The sequence below is a fragment of the Acinonyx jubatus genome, chromosome C2 (assembly GCF_027475565.1).
Source record: "Acinonyx jubatus isolate Ajub_Pintada_27869175 chromosome C2, VMU_Ajub_asm_v1.0, whole genome shotgun sequence".
Classification (NCBI taxonomy): domain Eukaryota; kingdom Metazoa; phylum Chordata; class Mammalia; order Carnivora; family Felidae; genus Acinonyx; species Acinonyx jubatus.
Genome location: NC_069384.1, coordinates 106,669,611 through 106,689,396, shown reverse-complemented (window position 1 = coordinate 106,689,396; position 19,786 = coordinate 106,669,611). Strand labels below are relative to the sequence as shown.

The 19,786-nt window shown below is 40.0% G+C and overlaps 1 protein-coding gene and 1 long non-coding RNA gene across 7 annotated transcripts in view; one reads left to right on the top strand and one right to left on the bottom strand.

Moving 5' to 3' along the window:
* Window positions 1-19,786, top strand: part of KCNAB1 (potassium voltage-gated channel subfamily A regulatory beta subunit 1) — a 383,848-nt gene that overhangs the window by 332,708 nt on the left and 31,354 nt on the right. The window lies entirely within an intron of this gene.
* The window catches only part of LOC113599912 (uncharacterized), a 50,290-nt gene that overhangs the window by 5,279 nt on the left and 25,225 nt on the right, over window positions 1-19,786 (bottom strand). Inside the window, exon 4 of the long non-coding RNA XR_008297901.1 lies at window positions 14,577-15,332. This is a non-coding gene — a long non-coding RNA (uncharacterized LOC113599912). The remainder of the gene's footprint in view (window positions 1-14,576; window positions 15,333-19,786) is intronic.

Here is a 19,786-nt window from a genome sequence, read left to right as displayed (position 1 = left end):
GACTCAGAGGTTACTAATCCACTTAGTCATACCATATACATTATGTGAATTCTTCCTGTGTCTCACAAGCTACTTGTTTCTCTACATGGTTTCATTTATCCTCCTTATTTCTCTTGCTCTCTTGAGCAGAACTGATCTTAAGTAACATAGCAAAGGCACATTACAGAGTTCACCACTCTTAGTAGGTGACATGCTGCTTCAGATGTGCAGCCTTCTAGGGCCATTGAAAACCTGCCCAGAGTTAACAGAGGTCCCCGAAGTCCTGAAGGTGGATCACTCTGATAGGCGTCAGAGTCGTGGCTAACAAATTATCTTGTTCCAACTGGGTTCCATAGAGAGGACAGGAGCTTTCCTAAAACTACCTTTACTAGAGCATACTGAGAAATTAAGATTGCCAAGGCTGCAGAAAATATGTGATGAGCTGGCTTTAAAGAAAATTATGTTCCAGACAATTTGTAATCATCTAGTACTGTATCTTGTGCTCTCTTTGGATGTTGAAGATTCCCAACCTCATTTCATAATGTCCTGGTTAGAATGGAAGATGCTGGAGACGAATATGCTTATATTCTATGCAATTTAGCTACTCCCTCTATTGTCTCCCCCTCCTTTCCCTCTCTTCACATCTGAAGTCAACAGTGAAGGCAGAAGAGATGTAACCCCTACCAGTAAGATACAAAAAAGGAAACGTGGGCCATGTGTCTGGGGGCCTATGGGACTTCCTCACCACAAATCTGTGGCCCTCACCAAGCTCAGAAAGGATGGTTTTTTGGTTTTCTTTTTTTCTTAAGTTGTTCTCAGTCAAGAAAAAGAGAGAGTGAGAGAACACGAACGAACAGAGATGGCTTCTGCTCACCCCAGCTGTCAGGTGGAGACGGAGCCACTTAGTATTCTGAAGCTGTGGGTCTGTGACTCATGTGAACTTCCTTCTGTGTGCTTTGTCATTTCCCTGGAGTTGTGACAAGAATTACCGCCATATTCTGAGGGGATGTCAACTCAGTCTCAGGGGAATTAATCTCGGTAAATTTCTTATTGTGCTGCAGCTGATCTGCAGTGACACGGGTAGGAATTGGAGACACATTATCCAACACCCTAGCCCAGGAAGGTGGGGCTGGGGATGTTAGCAGCCTGTTACTTTGCAGCATCTCACTCAGGGTTTCCCAGCATGCTGATTCACTAGGGTGAGCAGAGCCACCTCTGTCATTGCTAATCTGGAATTCTCAGATAGTGGGGATAAGCAAACACACGTAAGTCTCTTACTTTCTGGGGGAAAAAAAATGAAGCAATGAGAAAATAAATGCCATTGTTAACCCACTTCTCCCCTTGGGGTGCTTAATATGTGTTGTGAAAAACTACAAGGTCTGCAATCAGAGGAAGACGGTGCTAGTCTTGGGTGTGTGAATTTGACTGAGTGGCTCAGACTTTCTGCTTCTCGGTTTTTCACCCGGAAAATGGCAAGAATAAAAACATTACCTTGCCTAGCTATTTCTAAGATTGTTGTGAAGATAACATGAAGTAGTAAAGAGGAGATGTTTTGTAAATTTTAATGCCCTGTACAAATATTTTGAGGTTGTTGTTGCTGTTACATATATTTACAGTGTTAGGAATATAGATGCATAACAAGGTGTAATAACTGAAGTTTGAGCCAGGCACCAAGACAGGATTGAAAAGAAATTTCAAAGAGAGATGCCAAATCTTTATTTGTATATTTGCAGAGGAAATGAGCAAGAGCTGGGTCCCTGTTTTTCCTTCCCTCAATGTTTTATTTTGAGAACTTAAAAACCTACAGAAACGTTGAAAAAATAAACACCCAATATTATTCTCCTATATTTACCAAATTGTGCTGTGTTTTGCCTCTATTTTGCCCTCTCCTGCTGTCATTGTGACATTTGCCCATAGATACTTTCTTCTATCTCCTGAGAACAAGGCATTCTTCTATATAACCGTTACACAGTTATTAACTTGTACATGGATGCATAGGGGCACTTGTACCCCAATGTTTATACCAGCACTCTCAACAATAGCCAAATTATGGAAAGAGCCTAAATGTCCATCGACTGATGAATGGATAAAGAAACTGTGGTTTATATATACAACGGAGTACTACGTGACAATGAGAAAGAATGAAATATGGCCCTTTGTAGCAACGTGGATGGAACTGGAGAGTGTGATGCTAAGTGAAATAAGCCATACAGAGAAAGACAGATACCATATGTTTTCACTCTTATGTGGATCCTGAGAAACTTAACAGAAACCCATGGGGGAGGGGAGGGAAAAAAAAAAAGGTTAGAGTGGGAGAGAGCCAAAGCATAAGAGACTCTTAAAAACTGAGAACAAACTGAGGGTTGATGGGGGGTGGGAGGGAGGGGAGGGTGGGTGATGGGTATTGAGGAGGGCACCTTTTGGGATGAGCACTGGGTGTTGTATGGAAGCCAATTTGACAATAAATTTCATATATTGAAAAAAAAAACTTGTACATGGATACACCACTGTTATCTAATATGCAAGCCATATTCATCGTTCCTAAAATGTCCTTTATAGGATTTAGTTGTTTTTGTTTTTATTTTTGAAAGGGAAGTGGATCCATGATTTTTTTCAAATTCATGTTTTATTTCAAAATTAAAACTAACGTTTTTTCTACTACATCAACAAAATCCAAATCATTTTATCAGTTCTGGTAGTATTACATCCTATTACAACTTTTGATACAGTCAAGATTTTAAGACCAAAGCCTCTTGTACATGTAACATCGAAAAAGAGCATTGAAATAGATCATAAGTCAACATGGTATACTGAACAATGCAAGGACTCTGAAAATGGATAGATAGCTCTATGTCCTGACAGTAACTCTTACAAACCCTGTGCTTTAAGAAAGTTAATTTGAATTTCTCCTTCTGTGTGTCCTCATCTCTAACTCGAAATGAAGATGAACACCTCAATATGTGTTAGTGCAGATTGAATATTATAATAATTATAAAGCATTGTAGATAGTACATATAGATGTTCAATATATACTAGTTATTATTTTTAAAGTTTTTATTTTAATCCCCATCACCTATTTCACCCATGGTAACCATCAGTTCTCTATAGTTAAGAATCTGTTTCTTGATTTCTCTCTCTCTCTCTCTCTCTTTTTACCTTTGTTCACTTGTTTTGTTTCTTAAATTACACATATAAGTGAAATCATATGATATTTGGCTTTCTCTGACTTATTTCACTTTAGCATTGTACTCTAGCTCCATCCATTTCATTGCAAATGACAAGATTTCATTATTGTTTATGGCTGAGTAATGTTTTATTTCGCGCGCGCGCACACACACACACACACACACACACACACACTCTACATCCCACATCTTTATCCATTCATCAGTGGACACTTGGGCTGCTTCCATATTTTGGCTATTGCCAACAATGCTGCTATGAACATAGGGATGTATGTATCCCTTTGAGTTAGTTTTTTTGTATTCTTTGGGTAAATGCCCAGTAGTGCAATTGTGGGATCACAGCACAATTTGGTAAATATAGGAGAATAATATTGGGTGTTTATTTTTTCAGGTTCTATTTTTAAATTTTCGAGAAACCTCCGTACTGTTTTCCTAAGTGGCCGCACCAGTTTGCATTCCCACCAACAGTGCATGAGAGTTCCTTTTTCTCCACATCCTCACCAACACTTGTTGTTTCTTACATTCTTTAACCATTCTGACAGGTGTGAGGTGATATCTTATTGTGGTTTTGATTTGCCTTCCCTGATGATAAGTGATGATGAGCATTTTTTCATGTGTCTGGTGGCCATCTGGATGTCTACTTTGGAGAAATGTCTATTCATGTCTTCTGTCCATTTTTTAATTGGATTAATTGTTTTTGGGATGCTGAGTTTTATTTTGAGAGAGAGAGAGAGTGCGAGCATGAGTGGGAGAGGGGCAAAGGGAGAGAACCTTAAGCAGGTTCCACATGCAGCACGGAGCCCATTGCAGTGTTTGATCTCATGACATGAGACCATGACCTGAGCAGAAATCAAGAGTTGGAGGCTTAACCAGCAGAGCCACCCAGGCACCCCTGTGATGGTGAGTTTTATAAGTTCTTTATATATTTTGGACACTATTCTCTTATTGGATATGTCATTTGCAAATATCTTCCCCTGTTCCATAGGTTGCCTTTTAGTTTTGTTGATTGTATTTTGATACAGTCCCAATAGTTTATTTTTGTTTCTGTTCCCCTTGCCAAAGAAGTTACTGCCTGTGTTCTCTTCTGGGACTTTTATGGTTTCAGATTTCACATTTAGGTCTTTAGTCCATTTTGAATTTATTTTTGTGTATGGATTAAGAATGTGGTCCAGTTTCATTCTTGTGCACATCGCTGTCCAGTTCTCCCAATACATTTGTTGAAGAGACTGTCTTTTTCCCATTGAATATTTTTTCCTGCTTTGTTGAAGATTAATTGACCATAAATTGTGGGTTTATTTCTGGATTTTCTATTGTGTTCCATTGATGTATATATCTATTTTTGTACCACGCCATCTTGTGCCACACTGTCTTGATTACTACAGTTTTGTAATATAACTTGAAGTCCAGAACTGTGATGCCTCTAGCTTTGCTTTTCTTTTTCCAGATTGCTTTGGCTATTCAGGGTCTTTGGTGTTCCCATACAAATTTTAGGATTGCTTGTTCAAGTTCTGTGAAAAATGCTGTTGATATTTTTATAGGGATTGCACTAAAAGTGTACATGGCTTTGGGTAGCATAGACATTTTAACAATATTTTTTCTTCCAATCTGTGAGCATGGAACATCTTTCCATTTCTTGGTGTTCTGTGCAATTTCTTTTCTCAGTATTTTAGTTTCCAGAGTACAGGTCTTTTACCTCTTTGGTTAGGTTTATTCCTACGAATCTTATTATTTTGGGTGCAGTTGTAAATGGGATTGTTTTCTTAATTTCTCTTTTTGCTGCTTCATTTTTGGTGTGTAGAAATGCAACCAATTTCGGGGCACCTGGGTGGCTCAGTCAGTTAAGCGTCCTACTTTGGCTCAGGTTATGACCTCACAGTTCATGGTTCTAGCCCCGCATCAGACTCTGTGCTAAGAGGTCAGAGCCTGGAGTCTGCTTCAGATTCTATGTCTCCCTCTCTCTCTGCCCCTCACTTGCTCACTCTAAAAAAAAAAAAAATTAAGGAAAAAAAAAAGAAATGTAACATTTCTCTACATTGGTTTTGTATCCTGTGGCTTTACTGAATTTGTTTATCAGTTCTAGCAGCTCTTTGGTGGAGTCTTTCAGGTTTTCAATATATAGTATCATGTCATCTGCCATAGTGAAATTTTTACTTCTTCATACTGATTTGGATGCCTTTTATTTCTTTTTTGTTATCTGACTGGTGTGCCTAGGACTTCCAGTACTATGATGAATAAAGGTAGTGAGACTGGACATCTTTGTCTTGTTCCTGACTTTAGGGGAAAGGCTCTGTTTTCTGCATTGAGATGATGTTTGCTGTGGGTTTTTTATATATGGCCTTTAATTATGTTGAGGTATGTTCCCTCTAAACCTACTTTGTTGTACTTTGTCAAATGCTTTTTCTTCACCCATTGAAATGATCATATGGATCTTATCCTTTCTCTTATTGACGTGATGTATCATGCTGATTGATTTACAAATACTGAACCACTCCTGCAACCCAGGAATAAATACCACTTGATCATAGTAAATGATTTTTTTTTAATGTATTGGTGGATTTGGTTTACTGGTATTTTGTGGAGGATTTTTGCATCTATGTTTATTAGAGTTACTGGCCTATAGTTCTCTTTTTGTGTGTCTTTATCTGGTTTTGGTATCAGAGTAATTACTGGCCTCGTAGGATGAATTTGGAAGTTTTCCTTCCTGTTCTGTTTTTTGTTTGTTTGTTTTGTTTTTGTTTTGGAATAGTTTGGGAAGAATAAGTATTAACTCTTCTTTAAATATTTGGTAGAATTCACCTGTGAAGGCATCTGGCTTTTGTTCGTTGGGAGTTTTTTGATTACCGATTCAATTTTTTGGTGGTAATCAATGTGTTCAAATTTTCTTTCTTCCAGTTTCAATTTTGGGGGGTTGGATGTTCTTAGGAATTTATTCATTTCTTCTAGGTTTTCCAATTTATTTGGCATATAGTTTTTCATAATATTGTCTTATAATTATTGTCTTATAATTTGTATATCTGTGGTGTTGGTTGTTATTTCTCCTCTCTCATTTGTGATTTTATTTATTTGAGTCCTTTCTTTTGTTTTCTTGAGAAGTCTGGCTAGAGGTTATCATTTTTACTGATCTTTTCCAAGAACCGGCTCCTGGTTTCATTGATCTGTTCTATTGTTTTTAGTTCCTTTATCATTTATTTCTGCTTTCATCTTTATTATTTTCTTCCTTCTGCTGGCTTTAGGCTCCATTTGTTGTTTTTTCTAGCTCCTTTACACGTTAGATTAGGTTGTAAATGTGAGATTTGTCTTCCTTCTTGAGGCTATAAACTTCCCTCTTAGAACTACTTTTGCTGTGTTGCAAAGGTTTTGAACCATTGTGTTTTCATTTTCATTTGTTTCCATGTACTTTATAAAAAAAAATTTAATATTTATTTATTTTTGAGAGAGAGACAGAGACAGAACGCAAGCATGGGAGGGCCAGAGAGAGAGGGAGACACAGAATCCAAAGCAGGCTCCAGGCTCTGAGCTGTCAGCACAGAGCCCAAGGTGGGGCTCAAACTCACAAACCATGAGATCATGAACTAAGTCAAACTCAGACGCCTGGCTGACTGAGCCACCCAGGTGCTCCTGTTTCCATGTACTTTTTAATTTATTCTTTGATATCCTGGTTGACCCATTCATTGTTTAGCAGCATGTTATTTAACCTCCATGTATTTGTGGTCTTTGCAGATTTTTTCTTGTGATTGACTTACGGTTTCATAGCATTGTGGTCAGTAAAGATGGCATGGTATGACTTCAATCTTTTGGAATTTAAGTCTTGTTTTGTGGTCTAATATGTGATCTGTTCTGGAGAATGTTCCATGTGCACTTGAAAAGAATGTGTATTCTGCTGTTTTAGGATGGAATGTTCTGACTATATCTGTTAAATCCATCTGGTCCAATATGTCATTAAAAGTATTGTTTCCTTGTTTTCTGTTTAGATGATCTGTCTATTGATGTAAGTGGGGTGTTAAAGTCCCCTACTATTATTGTATTAATATCAGTTACTTCCTTTATGTTTGTTATTAGCTGCTTTATGTATTTGGGTGCTCCGATGTTGGGTGCATAGATATTTACAATTGTTGTATCTTTTTATTGGATTGTCCCCTTTATTATGATATAGTGCCTTTCTTCACCCCCTTGTTACCATCGTTGTTTTAAAGTCTATTTTGCCCAGCGGCACCTAGGTGGCTCAGTTGGTTAAGTGTCAGTTGATTAAGAGACTTCAGCTCAGGTCGTGATCTCACAGTTTGTGAGTTCGAGCCCTGCATCAGGCTCTCTGCTGTTAGCACAGAGCCCACTTCCAATCCTCTGTCCCCTCTCTTTCTCTGCCCCCACCCTGCTCATTCTCTTTCTCAAAATAAATAAACTTTAGGGGGCACCTGGGTGGCTCAGTTGATGAAGCGTCCTACTTTGGCTCAGGTGATGATCTCACAGTTCATGAATTTGAGCCCCACATTGGGCTCACTGTTGTCAGCACAGAGCCTGCTTTGGATCCTCTGTCTCCCTCTCTCCCCTGCTTGTGAGCTCTCTCTCTCTCTCAAAAAAAAATAAAATAATAAATAAATAGACTTTAAAACTAATAAAAATTAAGTATTTTGTTCAGTATAAGTAGTGCTACTCCATCTTTCTTTTGACATCCATTTGCATAATAAATGTTTCTCTACCTTCTCACTTTCAAAGTGCAGATGCCTTTGGGTCTCAAATGAGTCTCTTTTAGGGGCGCCTGGGTGGCTCAGTTGGTTAAGCAGAGTCCGACTTCGGCTCAGGTCATGATCTCACGTGAGAGAGATCATGAGTTCAAGTTCGTGAGTTCAAGCCCTACGTCGGGCTCTGTGCTGACAGCTCAGAGCCTGGAGCCTGCTTTGGATTCGGTGTCTTCCTCTCTCTCTGCACCGCCCCCCCCCACACACACACTCACTCTCTCTTTCTCAAAAATAAATAAACATTAAAAAAAATAATAAATAAAAACGAATAAAATGAGTCTCTTTTAGGCAGAATATAGATGGGTTTTTTTAAAAAGCCATTTCGTCACCGTCTATCTTTTGATTGGAGCATTTAGTTCATTTACATTCAGAGTAATTATTGATAGGTGTTTATTCCCATTTTATTAAGTGTGTTGTGGTTGTTCTTAAGATTTTCTCTGATCCTTTCTTGTCTTTCTCTCTTTCATGGTTTGCTGGTTTTCTTTAGTGATATATTTGGGTTTCTTTCCCTCTATTCTTTGCCTGTTTATTAGTGGTTTTGATTTGTGGTTACCATTAGGTTTGTATGTAACATCTTCTGCAGATAGCAATCTGTATTGAGTTGATGGTCATTTATATTTGAACCCATTCTTTACTTCTCTCCTCCCTACATTTTAGGGATATGGTGTTACCTTTTTTTTTTTTTAATATTTATTTTTTTTGAGAGACAGAGCACCAGCAGGGGAGGGGCAGAGGGAGTGGGAGACACAGGATCTGAAGCAGGCTCCACATTGACAGCAGTGAGCCCAATGCAGGGCTCAAACTCATGAATCATGAGATCACGACCTGAGCCAAAGTCAGACACTCAACCCACTAAACCACCCAGGTGCCCCTATGGTGTCATCTTTTACATCCTTTTATTTTGTGAGCTCCTTGACTGAATTGTTACCAAAATATTCACTTTTACTGCTTTTGTTTTTTCTACGTTCCTACTGTCATTTTTGGTCTTTTCTTTCAACCCCAAGAGTCCCCTTTAATATTTCCTGCAGGGCTGGTGTAGCGGTTGTGAACTCTTTTAGTTTTTGTTTGTCTAGAACACTCTTTATTTCTCCTATTCTGAATGATAGCCTTGCTGGGTAGAGTATTCTTGGCTGCAAGTTTTTCCCATTCAGCACTTTGACTATATCATGCCACTCCTTTCTGGCTTGGAAACTTTCTACTGAAAAATACATTGATAGCCTTACGATGTTTCCTTTCTTTATAACTGTCTTCTTTTGTTCTGTTGCTTATATTTTTTCCTTTATCACTATATTTTGCCATTTTAATTATAGTATACTTTGGTGTGGATCTGCTTGTGTTGATTTTGTTGGGGGTTCTGTGCCTCTTGGATCTGGTTATCTGTTTCCTTCCCTAGATTAGGGAAACTTTCAGCTATTATTTCTTCAAATAAATTCTCTGCCTCCTTTCCTTTCTCTTCTTCTGGGACTCCTAGAATACAAACGTTATTATATTTGACGGAGACACTGACTTCCCTAAGTCTATTATTATTTTACATAATTCTTTTTCTCTCTTTTGTTCAGCTTGATTACTTTCCACTACTGTCTTCTAGGTCCTTAATTCATTTCTCTGCTTCTTCCATCCTGCTCTTCATTCCATCAAGCATATTTTTCATTTCACTTCAGTCCTTTATCTCTGCTATGTTATTCTTTATCTCTGTGTTAATTATCTGATGTCTTCCCCTCTTTTCTCGAGTCTAGTGAGTATCTTCATGATCAATGCTTTAACTCTTCAACAGTCATGTTATTTATATTTATTTCACTTAGATCTCCAGCCATGGCCTTGCCCTGTTCTTTCTTATGGGACAAATTCCTGTCTTCTCATTTTGTCTAATCCTCTATGCCTGCTTCTCTGTGTTAGGAAAGTCAGCTCTGTCTCCTGTTCTTGAGGGTAATGGCTTTATAAAGATGAGGTCCTTTAGTATCCTACAGTGTAGTATGACTTGTTCCCCAGGGCCTGGTGCTTCCAAAGTGTCTTCAAAGCATGCCACATGTGCTCTGCTGTTATGTCTTGGTTGCTTTATCCTTAAGGCTGGTTGCCTGCAGAGGCTCTTTGCCTGTTTGGCAGTGTTTGGTCCCTGGCCTGAATGTGGCATGTTTTAACTACGTGTGCTCTGGTCTGCTTGTGAAATGAGACCTGTCGCCACAGTTACTGGAATTGGAGCCTTCCAAAACTCCTGGTTTGAGAGACATAGTGTTGGCAGGGGTTTGGGATGGTCTTCTAGGGTAGAGTGCCTGTTGGTGGAACTGAGGTAAGAGTGACTTGGAAGGGCAGTTCTTCCAGAACACAGGAGTATGGGGCTTGGTATAAGCAAGTTAGATAGTGGGTGTCAGTGCTACGTTGGTTTCTGCAGGTGGCTCTGTGCTTATGCTGAGGGGCAGGGAAGGAAATGGCACCTGCCAGTTCCTTTGTTCCTAGAGAGGTCTCTCCATGAATGCTGCTCTCTAGGACACCCTCCAAGGTGAGCAAATAGCCTTCCCTCTTTGTGCCCCAGTTGCTCTTCAGATCACTGTTTCATGCTATATGTCTTTGGGCTATTTGCCCTGCCTTTTCTCTAAGAGCAGCCCCAATGTCCTCCAAGCTCTCCAAGAGCCAAGCACACTGAGCTTTAAAACTCCAGGCTTCAAGCCCTACTGGTTGCAAGAACTCACAAAATCCGGGCCCTCTCACTCTCCAGCCAATTGCTATAGGGATTCATTTTCTCTGTGCATTCCCATGTGTTAGTCTTTCACCCTTCTCCGTGACCATGGCTCCCTCCTCACCACAGTGTCCACAATCTGTTTCTCTTCTAAGCTGCATCTCCACACTTCCTACTACCTTCTTCAGTGTGGCCTCTTCTCTACCTTTAGCTGCGGGATTTGTTCTGCCAGTCTTCAGATAAATTTCTGGGATATTTAGGATGATGTGATAGTTACCTAATTGTATTCATAGGATGAGGCAAGCCTAGGATTCTCCTCCTCCGCTGCCATCTTCTCTTACTCTAACTGGATCCATGATTTAATTAAGAAGCCCAGCTTGTATTTAGTTTCATGGCTTTTTAATCTCTTTTAGTCTAAAATGGTTCCTCCACCATTTTTTTTTCCTCTCTAGTGATATGGACGTTAAAAAAAATTCCAAGTCAATTGTTTTGGAGAATGTCTCTCAGTCTGGATTGTCTGATCATTTTTTCATGATTAGATCAAGAGTAAAAATTTTTGGCAAGAAAACTACACAGATGATGCTAGGTCCTTCTCAGTGTGTCCTTCAGAGAACCCAGAAGTGTCCCTTTGTCCCATTATGGGCTATGGTTAGGTCAATCGCTTAGTTGAGATGACATCTGCCAGCTTTTCCCAGCATGATGGTACTTCTTTGTCTTGGTAGTTAATAAATAACCTGAGTATGTGATTCTGAGACAACATGAATAGCCTCATCCTCCACAACCTGGTTTTAGCATCTACTGAAGATTCCTGACCACACCAGTGGTTGGAATAGGGTTGCAACCTTTCTCCATTTATAAGTGGACATTCTCCAGTAAAGATGAGCTTTCCATTCTCCTCCCCAAATCTCAGTGCCATAACTCTGGAGCCCACTCACTTGCTTCAAGAATATAAAGGTTGAGTGAGAGGAGGAGAGAGGATCTCGTGAGAAGGGCATACCTGGAGAAAACTATGCTGTGAGCACCATCCCACCTTAGGAGGAAAGGACTGCCCCTTCACTTCAACCCTGGCTGAGGGTAGAGAATTGCAAGGCTACTCAGATTGTTTAAAATGTGAGCCCCACAGTTAAGGAGTATAGCAGCTTGGGAGCTGACTCGTGTCCTGGCAAACCTACACATGGAAAAGTGGGCTGGTTCTCTCCTTTAGTGGTACGGTAAAAGGGTATGCCTCCTCTGGGGGTGACAGAGAGGGCATCTCTGGATGTTTCCTGTGTGGGCTTCTTTGGGGGTCGATGCTCTAGGACAGCCTCCTAGAATCTTGGGGGCTGGAGGTGAACACCCCGATGTGGTAGGAGAAGGCACAGAGGCGAAGAAGGAAGTAGAGAAATAGACCAGCCACGTCCCATCTCACTGCCCCTTCCTGTAGCCTGCTCCTCTAAGCAGGTCCCAGCTAGGAAAAGGAAAAGTATTTGAGTTTGGACTTTCGATTGAGATCTGTGGAGGCTGTATTTATGATTTTAAATGATATTAAGAATGTCTATTACCCAGGTCTGCAGGCAAGGTCCTGCCTTTCACCTCCAATGAAGGAAGCAAGGGGGACATAAACTAGAGCAGATAGCTGAGGGGGCTATAGTCTAGCAGATACCAGACGGGAAGTTGGGGCTAGGCTGGGGGAAAAAAAATTTAAAAAAGATTATGAAGTTAGACCTCAGACGTCTCCTCTCACTTACTGCCAGGTCACTCTAGCCAGGTTACACTTGCCCCAGGCAGAAGTTGAGAGAATACTTCTCTAGAGAGTATTTTTTTTTTTCAAGAAAAAATATCTAACAGATACAGACACTGTTGGGGAAAATAACCCCCGTGGGGAAAAGTGGCAAATCCCCTCATTGTTTTCACAGTGACTTGCACCAGTTGATAAGTGCCAACCAAACACAGTTTTAGTGCTTTACTCGTAAACATGAACAGAAACCCAAGGATTACCCAACATTCAAAGAGAGCCCAGAGCATGAATTTTTTTTTTTTTAAAAAAAAGCCCAAATAGAAGAAAACAGAATAATTAACCGAAAATTCCAAAGAAAATACAGTTAATATGCTTGGTAAGATAAGAAAAGATACTGCATTGACGGAACAAGAACAGAACGAAAGATCAACAAGACAGAATTGGGAAAAATATTTATACAGATTAGAAAATATAATGGCTAAAAATCTGGAAAATTGTAAAAGTCAATAAACATGTTGGACATTAAAGTTGAGGAAATATTTCAGAATGCGGGGGAAGGAAAGACATGGACGATAGGAGTGAAAAAATAACAAAATTAAGATTTTTGTCCAGGAAGTCCAACAGCTATTTAACTAAAAGATTTCTAGAGAGAACAGATAAAATGGAGGAGAGGCAGTTATCAATAATAATAATAATAATAATAATAATAATAATAATACAAGAAAATCTCCAGATTTGAAGAGCATTAGTCTCCAGATTGTCAGTGCCTGTCAAGTACCCAGGACAATGAATGAATAAAGATTCACACAAAGGAACATCATAATGAAATTTCACAACTGAAAAGATGAGGGAAAACATCCGAGAATATTCCAGAGACTATGAAGGACTGAGAATAAGGATTGTATAGGGTTCTCGGCAGCACAACTGAGACCCAGAACACCATGCGGCAAGACTTCAAAATCCTAGTCAAAGCGATGGTGGGCAAACCACCAGCCAAGGCTGAGGAAATCATAACATTTTGACTTTCTCCTCTCCCAAACACAACTCCTCAAAAGCTACTTGGAAACTGCGCTCCACCAAAATGAGAGAATAACACCACAAAGAGGAAGCCATCGGATCCAACTCATTTAAAGGAAGAAGGGAATTTCCAGGGTGACAGGAAGAGAGGTGACAGCACGACAGCTGTGCAACTGCACGGAGAGCAAGCAGTGTAGGCTGGAGCAGGAGGATGGCAGGCTCTCGGTGGGACGTTGCCAGGAAAAAGAAAAAAGGAACTCAGTTTCTCACAGGCTTGACCGTGTGCAAAACTGTATGGAGAGACATTTGCACAAAGTATGGGGAGATTTAGTAAAGCTCCAAATAAAACTGTTAATGAAGAAAATGTCAACTAAAGGCGAAATGAAAAGTTATAGAGGGAAGATAATATAATCATTGTAAACTACTTCGCTCACTAGTGGATGTTAAGTAGGTAGTCATTAAAAAGAAAACAGAATTGGGGCATCGGGGTGGCTCAGTTGGTTAAGCGTCCAACTCTTGATTTCGGCTCAGGTCATGATTTGGCTCAGGCTCACAGTTTGTGGGATCAAGTCCCATATCAGGCTGTGTGCTGACAGCATGGAGCCTGCTTGGGATTCTCTGTCTCTCTCTCTCTCTCTCTCTCTCTCTTTCTGCCCCTCTCCTGCTTGTGCGCTCTCTCTCTCTCTCTCAAAATAAATAAACATTTAAAAAAAGTCTCTTAAAAAAAATGAAAACATAGAACATGAACTTGACCCTAAACTGAGATGTGAATATATTGAGAAGATAGGATAGAACAGTGTATGAACGGGAGCTAAAACTCTGACCTCCACTAGAGGTCAACTGATAATGTCTAAAAAAGCAGGACCAAGGGAGTAATGCGTAAATATTATTGAGAAATGAAGAGATTAATACTAGAATAAAGAACGTATGTTGTAAGTGGTTATCTCTGGGGTACAAGCAGAGTCAAAGGTCTGCGGCTTTTGGTTACAAGCCTTTTAGCACGGACTCTGTACGTGATGTGCACGTATTACTTTGACACAGCCGAGGAGTCAATCAATAACCACACACGTACACACACAGATGAGATAAAAATGCCAGGGGTATTGAGTTGTAAGTATTAACTATGATCTCGTGGCTGTCAAGGTCCAGGCACAGTCCTTGGGGTTTATAAATACACAATCAAGTTCTCCTACTCCTGATTCCACGATCAGAAGCCAACCCATCTCTCACTGTCTCCCTCCAGAAACATGCCAGCACCAGAGACCTACCCGCCATCTCCCAAACAAGCTGTGCTGAGCCAGACTTCTTTCCTCAGAAACCTCTAAAGCAGGCTGTGCTATATAATCTGTTGCAGGATGAGAAGAACACATAATTTCCATTTATTTTACATCTTACTATTTTTAAAGTTTCTATTTATTGAATATATTTTATTTTGCTATTTTAAACCATCCACTGATAGAATTTCAAACATTAAAAAGCAGTAAAAACGGTACAAAAGATTCCTACGTACCCCTCACCCAGATGCCTTCAAGTGTTAACATCTTACATAGCCAGAGTACAATTATTAATATCTAGAAATTAGCATTGACACAATAATAATACATAATCTGCAGATCTTATTTGTAGCTCTCTGATTGTCTCACTAATATTCCTTTCTGGTCCATTTCTACTTTAAGATCACACATTGCAGCTCGTCTTCGTGGGTCTTTGGTCTCCTTTAAGCTGGATCCATTCCTTGGTCTTTCTCAATCTTGACAGTTTAGGAAGTATTAACCAGTTCTTTTGTAGAATGTCCCTCAGTTGATGTTTTTCAGATGTTTGCTAGTGATGAAGACATTTTGGGCCGCAGTACCACACAAGTGATGTTGTGTCCTTTCTGGTGCTTCATATTGGCGGTAGGGTGTACATAATGTTCATTTTCCCTGTTACTGAGGAGGTTAACTTTGATCGTGTGGTTAAGATGATGTCTACCAGATTTCTCCTCTGTAGAGTTACTCTTTTTCCTGTAGTATGTCCTGTATTGCCTAATATAAAGTATGTATATGGTTATATACCTAATGAGTATGTTTGGGGAAAATACTTAGGAACTGTGCAAATATCCTGTTTCTCATCACACTTTTGCCTACTTAACTTTAGCATTCCTCAATGATTCCTGCCTGAAAAAAAGTACTGTGGTGTTTGCCAAATGGTGATTTTCTATTTCTATCATACTTACATTTTTTCGGTTGGCATTCTACTGTAACGAAGTGCTTTCCCTTCTCCCCTTGTATTTATTTATTCAATTATTGAATAGTTATTCAATTTTTTCAATTATTTATATCAATATGAACTCATAGATTCTGATGTTATTCTATGATTTCCAATTCATTACTATCATTATCTATTTTGTTACTCCAGCTGTCCCCAACGTGTACATCCGACGTATCTTGGCCATGTCTTCCATGATCACCTGACGTGCCTCCGTGTTTGTTTTTCGAGGACTTTTGCTTTCCCAGCACAAAATGTTCCAAGCTCACCTGTGCTTTCCCCAGCCCTGTAACCAGCCATTTCTCCAAGGAGCCCTGGCCCTTTTAATGGAGTATAGTATTTTGCAGCCAGGATTTGAGTTCTATTACATATTTTTTTTTTTTTATAACATAACAGCTTTGCAGTACAGGTACTTATTTTACCCGATATACTTTAAAAAAAAAAAAAAAACATGTTGGGAAGCAAAAACATTTTTGAAATCAAGAAGCACTGCTCATTGTTTCCTTGGCCTGAAATGTCCCCTAGGAAGACATCCTGATCCCCTTAGCTGGAATTAGGCACTCCTCCTTTTTCACGTGTACAGCATGATGCTTCTTCCTCCATTTCGCACTTCCTTTTTGCTGCCTTATATTGTCGATGGTAGTTCAAGAGAGAAGAACAATCCGGGAACTAATGATCTCCTTCTCCATGGTTCTGTGTATCCTGTCAACTTCCCACATTGAAAGAGGTTCATGTGTAAAAGGCAATGAAGGCCAAGTAGGGAAGAGAAATGGTCCATGTCGCTGTGTCACAGAGAAGCACCATGTGGTTGCACATACACACTGGTCAGGCACCCATATGAAATGAGCGATCTCAGGAAACAAAACGGTTCCTGTCAGCTCCCGAAGGAGTTATGTAGTTAGCATTTCATCCCTTCAGTGTAACCTGTCATGCTCTATCAGGGCTTCTGGTCTACTCTGCCCATACAAATCTGTCAGTGTCTGAAATTTCTAAAATACTGAAATGTCCTGCTTAAAAGCAGACTAGAGCCAGACTGCTTGCTTCCACCTACTAGTTGAGTATCCTTGAGCCATTTATTCACCTTCTTTGTGCCTCAGTTTTCTCATGTGCAAAATAAGAAACAAGAGTAACAATCACAGTCCTTTTTTGTAAGATCTTTGTTGTGATGGTTGCATTAATATATGTAAAGTGTTTCGAAAAAGTCCGGGTGCATTTTAAAAAAATTTTTTAAATATTTATTTATTTTAGAGAGTGAGAGCGAGAGAGAGAGAGAGAGAGAGAGAGAGAGAGAGAGTGAGCAGGGGAGGGGCAGAGAGAGGGAGACAGAGAATCGGAAGCAGGTTCCTCACTGTCAGCACAAAACCTGATGCAGGGCTTGAACTCATGAACCATAAGATAATTATGGTTCATGATAATTACCTGGGCTGAAGTTGGATGCTCAACCGACTGAGCCACCCAGACGCCCCAGTTTAGGTGCATTATAAGTGCTAAATTACTGTTCATTGTTATTCTTAATACTCCAGAAGACAGAAGACCGTTATATTTATGTGAGGGAGCCTCACAAAATGTGGCATGGACATATACAAAAGTTCAGAGCAAAAAGGACTAGGTCAGACTAGGGTTTTGTGTCTAATTAAAGACCAGCCCCCAAGAGGGACAATTCATTATAACTTTTCAGTCACTGACCCCATTCTTGCCGCTCTTTGCCTTACAACTAGGCAAGCCTTTCCCCTGAAGCACAAGGAAGTTGGCTATGTGTGGAAAAGGTGGATATGGGAGGGTGACGGGAGCTGGAAAAGCCACAGACTAAACATAAGACATTTTCCTTCCATGTCAGTTTTACTCAAAGACGTGTAAAGAAAAATATTCTTATTGTTTTAAAGCAAATACTTTATAGCATGGTGTAGAATAGCCATTTGCATAAGTTTTTATGGTAAAGGCAAATCTGTCTAATAACATTTGCTGTTGTGGCCACTTTGGTGGCTCATGTGTTAGAAGCGTTTAAGAAGCATTGTCTTACCCTGAAAAAACTTGGTAAATTCTCTCTTAGCAGAAGATTCTAATAAGGAAAGTCAGGGGAAACATCCATCCTTGAGTGGGGAATGGGGAAGAAGGTGAAAAACAGGAAAGAAAGCCTGTAAGAAAGAGATTAAGGGCTTCAGATACAGACAGACAACATGTGGAACAGTGAAACAGACACAAGGAAAAGAACATGAGCATCCCAGGGCAGACCCAGGGGGACAGACTAGCCTCTTGCCACATGGCTCTTGCAGTGAAAGTGGCCCAGCCACCACTGAGCCGGCCTTATGTTTTAACACACAGAGCAGCAGGTACCTCGCTTTAAACATGAACAGAGTGAGTTTTCCCTCTTTACCAGGTAGTTCACTGTTGAAGAGCTGAGAAAAATCATCCCACTCCACCGTATCAGGTTTAAAAGTTGCCTTTTAGTTAGTTGTCTTTGGTTAGTTACCAGATACCTGCCAAATATAGATAAGCTCTGCAGAGCCAACAGGGATTTGGGGCTCCAGTAAGTGGCATCTGCCGTTGGAATGGAGGCTTTGGCATCACTGAGATTAAGATAGCATCTTCTCTCAGATGTCTCCCGTGGTGGAACCAGGAAGTAAGGCCAGCTCTACATCTTTAAAGAAGCAGTAAAGATTGCTTCCTGTTACAGCATAAAATGGATTTGCCAGTAGAAAATCTCATTAGGATAAATATTTTTTTTACTCTTATCGATCCTCTGCCAACCTGCTTGCTTTATTCTTACATCGACAAGATAGAATTCCTTTCAGAATAAAGTTAAAAGCGTGTCCCAAGGAGCTGACACTCAGACAGCTGTATACACACAAAGCTCCAGACGGGATAATAGAATAAGCAGCTACAGGTCGGGATTCCACATCTGTGTGGCCAATGACGGTGACATCTCACAACCGAAAAGATCAGAAATTCAAGGCTTGAGTCAGATATCTACAAGGCAATGGCAGAGGCTCCCTGCTATAAAAATATTCCACTAATAATGAATATACAAATATGAGGCACCATGTAGGATGGGTGGGGGTTAAATTTATTTTTTAGTATCTCAATGAACATTTGGAAACTGTTTCTTAGTTTTTTGATAGTACATACCTAAAGGCCTATTTAGGCCAGTTATTAACCCTCTATGTGCTTCAAATAGAAAAGCCAAAGGAATGGGCATGAAATATATAAACATGGATGAGGAGAAAGGGAAAGAGAGATTTTGCTTCATTTTGTTTGAGTATGAGGATCAGTGGGTGAGGCTGGCTTTGGCGAAAAAGTGGAAACTTGGTTTCATCAAGTTTTTCATCTTTCTGAGCCTCAATTTCTTCAACTGTGAAATCGAAATGTACTAATACCACCTCAGAGGGCTGTAGTAGAATTTAGATGCAATGATCTTGATAACATGTCCAGGATAGAGACCAGCGAATATATAAGTACTCAATAGAGTTAGCCTTCTTCCTGTCCCTCTGTTTTTGTCATGCCCAACCAGTCCTGATCAGAGCACAGTGGAAACTATGGGTTGTCTGCTAAGTAATCATCTCTCTTTTCTCAGATACCCAGGTTTTCATGTGGGTGGTGACCCTGCCCCCAAACCACCAAGTGACCCATAGGAAAGCCGCTTCCTCTCCCCTTGCTGGTCCTTGGTTCCGATGTGGGTTCTGGGTTACGGTAAACCAATTAGTCCCTTTTTTACCTTTGGTCAGAGTCAGTGGTTCACGTGCCCAAAACAGACTAATCAGAGTGAATCTCAGGAGTCGGCACACTGAGGCAAAAGGGCCCTGCTAAGTATGGACAGGGAAGCACATGGCCATAGACACTGCTGAGAGCCACATTAATGCTACAGAGGAAACCAATATGGGGATAGCAGAGTGAGAAAAAAGTTGGTCCTCAGTGATTTGTTGGAACAATCAATCTGAAGCATATATAACCTCTACACTTCCAGTGACAAGAGCTGGTAAATCTTTTACAATTTAAAAACTTTCCATTGAGCTTTTAATAATTTACTTATATATTAAAAAAAAAAAACCCAGAATCTCATACATCAAGAAGCTAGATACATCCTCATTCATCAGTAAGTAAAACTGCAGATCACGAAATACAAAGATGATCATTCTCAAAGATATCATCTTTAGATCCTTGTATATTATGGCTAAATGCGGGGGTCTCTATAACATCTATCTTATCTTTCTATGTGTTGCTGATTAGGTTTTAT